Genomic DNA, 3,388 nt, shown 5'->3' with positions numbered 1-3,388 from the left:
GTGACCATTGTCATGGGAACATGAGCGATAAATATCTGCCAGCGTTATAGTTTACTCATGTAGTAGCATTTATGGCGACTGAATTCACCTTTCTTTTCTTTAGGCTGTACCCAGTCGTTTCTACTAACACGAGAATGAATGTTGAAAAGGACGTAACCCTCGGGGAGTACTGGTTTCCCAAAAATGTAAGTGGATTGTGGATGAGTGAGGAGGCCCATAGATACCAGATAAGCAGACACAACCTGATCATTAGACATGTGCACCAGCAAAAAATTTGTTTCGTTTTTCGGAATTCGAGTCCGAAAGTCAATTCGTTTCGGAATTCAGATTCGGACCAAATTCATTAGCGATAATCCGTACGAAGTTTCGTTTTCGTTTCGTTTGTTCGATGCACCAAAGTGACATTTAAGAGGAAAAAATAGTTTTTTTGTTCTCAAATAACGCTTTGCTGCAACTAAAACGGAAGTTCGTCCAAAAAAAACAATCGGAAATTCGGATTCGTTTGCATTCGTTATATCTGTAATTCGTATGTATCCGAATTCCGAATCTCCGAATTTCCGAAATTTAGTCTGCGTTTCGATTCGGAACGAAATGAATCGCACATGTCTACTGATCATCATCAGAGCAGAACATTCCCCGAATGCTCCATAAACAGAAGAAGTTGTCACCCAAGCAGTTTAAAGAGAAATTGTAAAGTAAATTCTTTTTTTAAGTTCAGAAGCTTTTAAACTGATATTACTTTATATGTCATCTTTACTACAGATATTTGTTAGCTTTACAAATACATGATACAGGATCCCCAGAGGTTACAGGAGTAGCTCTCAGACAGAGCCCTCGGATGAGTGTTTTTGATTGTATGACAGTTATTATGCAGACCTTCCTTCATGCTGCACATTTAACACTGCCTACACACATCCTGACATCAGAAGCCGAGCCTTGTCTTGCCTCTCGGCCAAACAGATCCATTCTCTCTTTAACCCTGACAAAGGCCTGATGAAGGAGCTCTGCAGACCTCCAAAATGTATTGGTCCATTTTACAAATCAAATTAAAAAAAGGGCATTTACAAACTTGGATCCTCTTTGGACTCTCCACTTGGCGCTCTTCATTTTTCTTCATTTCTGGTATCACACCTGCGGGAACATCTCTGGACAAAGAGAAGCCAAATACAAAAATTCCCTTGCAGCCAGTTTTTCTCAGTTTTATAATCAGAGTTTGAAGCCACTTATTCAGATCCAGCACAACAAGTTACACCTCCCCTCCTCCCCCTACCATCACCATTTGATAAGGGTATGGGCAAAGAACAGGTTCACAATCATTCCTTTCCCCTGCCGGCGGCCATCTTGGTGATGGACACCGGCAGAGAGAGAGGAGGAGACGTTCACCCGGCGGGATGAAGTATGCTGCCGGGTCCCCTTCTCTCTCCTGACACTGTCGGGCTCTCGGTCCATGACCGAGTGCCCGACTTTTCAGAGGGGGGTGACACCAAAATGACTGTCAGTCATTTTGGTGTCACCCTGCAATGATGTCACCCGGGTGCGGGCTGCACCCCCCTTGTGATGCCACTGCTCTCCAATATGCCCCATGCTGTCAGAAGTTTCATCTATTTCCCCTTTTGACAGCTAGCAGCCAACACCAGGGCGGTTCGGCCACGCGGATTTGTCCGCGCTGAACCACCGACATGAACGATCACATACATTGCTATGGGGGCCGTTCATGCGATTGCGCAGATCCATGCGATCTGAACCGCCTGCTGCCCAAAATGCTCCCTGAGCCTTTTGTTCCACGCTGATCAGCGTGGATTCCATATAGACTTGTATGGAAACACGATGATCAGTGTATTTCTAGGCATTTTTAATCGCGTTTCAGCACTGAAACGCGATTAAAAACTCCCAAAACCGCTGTTTTAAAATCCTGCCCTAGTGTGAATGGGCCCTCATGGCTGCTAGCTGTTAGATCCAGTCACTGGCAGACGACATCCCCATTAATGATCAAGAACCAGTCAGTGTTGCTCCTGAATTTGTGATCGGTATGTCAGCTATCAGGTACAGAATGGAGGCTTTAAAAAAAAAAAACACTGCAGATGGCACAGTAGCCTGAAGATGACAGTATGCATCTGTTAAATACTGTAATTGCCTGATACATTTACAGTGTTAAAAAAACAGTACTTAAAACAGAAAACCATTCAAAACTTTTTTTTTTACAATTTCGTTCATTTGTTAGCCTTTATAAAAAAAAAGTTGTTTTTAATTAAAGTGGTGTAGCAAATGCAAAAAGGTTTGGGTACAGTAGGCATATTAAAGTTATTGTCAAGTTAACCAACACATACTGATGCTGATAAATTTGGTCTGGATAATGAGGCTTCAATGACTGCTTGACACAAGAGGGTAAAACCAAACTTTACTGAAAAATAAAAGAAGATTTATTCTAAAACATTTAACATCCGCTGTATATGATAAATTAAGGAAACAATGGAAAAATGTATCCTTGTCATGTAACTATTATAATTTTGCATCCCTTCCATGCCCAATCACATGATGAATGCTGAGATACAGTATTTCCCAGATCTCTGTTATCATCACCCCAGCATTGCTCTGCTGAGGGACCAAGCTGCCCATAGACGGATCACACCCAATTATGGAGCAATCTGCAGAGTAATGTTCTCAAGACATTTACAGACCTGTAAGTTGCCAATGAGGTTGATGAGGTTTTTATTTTCTTTCTTGCAGACGCTGTTTGTATTAAATCACTACCAGATCTCTCGTGACGAGAACAACTTTCCAGAGCCTAATAAATTTCTCCCCCAGCGCTGGCTGCAAGATAACAAGGTGAAGAATAATCCCTTCAGCTCCATCCCATTCGGGTACGGTGTGCGAGCTTGTGTTGGCCGCAGGATCGCAGAACTAGAAATGTATCTCACGTTATCACGGGTAAGAATTCTCTCCACTGAGTATTTCAGGAGAGGAGAGTTAGATAGAGGAAGGAGCAGAGTCCTCCAGCAGTACAGAGAACTTCAGTAGAAGAGAGTTGAATAGAGAAGGGAGCAGAGTCCTAGGTCCTACGGCCAGGGGTGTATCTGCCGCGAGGCAAACAAGGCGTTTGCCTGGAGTGGCAGATTCCCTGGGAGTGGCACTTGCTGTGGTTCTCTCCCCTTGATAAATTTTATTTATCAAGGGAAGAGAACCGGAGGCTATCGTAGCGGCGGGGATGAGGACGGCGGGTTGCGGCGGTGTCCAGCAGGCAGCGGTCGGCGGCGCTTTTTAATGCTGGGTGAGTGATCGTCGGAGAGGGTTGTCTATGGAGGCTTGTGCTGATGGGGAGGCGGCGTCAACCCCGGGGGGGGGGCTGATGGTGACGATCAGCCGTCAGTACTGTGGGTGGGGGGGCGGC

At 44.6% G+C, this 3,388-nt stretch overlaps 1 protein-coding gene across 4 annotated transcripts in view; it reads left to right on the top strand.

Annotated features, from left to right (window-relative positions):
* The window catches only part of LOC108783885 (sterol 26-hydroxylase, mitochondrial-like), a 41,987-nt gene that overhangs the window by 11,202 nt on the left and 27,397 nt on the right, over positions 1–3,388 (top strand). The gene's annotated exons all lie outside the window — the stretch shown is intronic.

Source organism: Nanorana parkeri, unplaced genomic scaffold (assembly GCF_000935625.1).
Source record: "Nanorana parkeri isolate BGI_ZX_2015 unplaced genomic scaffold, ASM93562v1 scaffold92, whole genome shotgun sequence".
Lineage (NCBI taxonomy): Eukaryota > Metazoa > Chordata > Amphibia > Anura > Dicroglossidae > Nanorana > Nanorana parkeri.
Note: the sequence above shows the minus strand (reverse complement) of the source record. Positions and strands in the feature narration are given on the sequence as shown.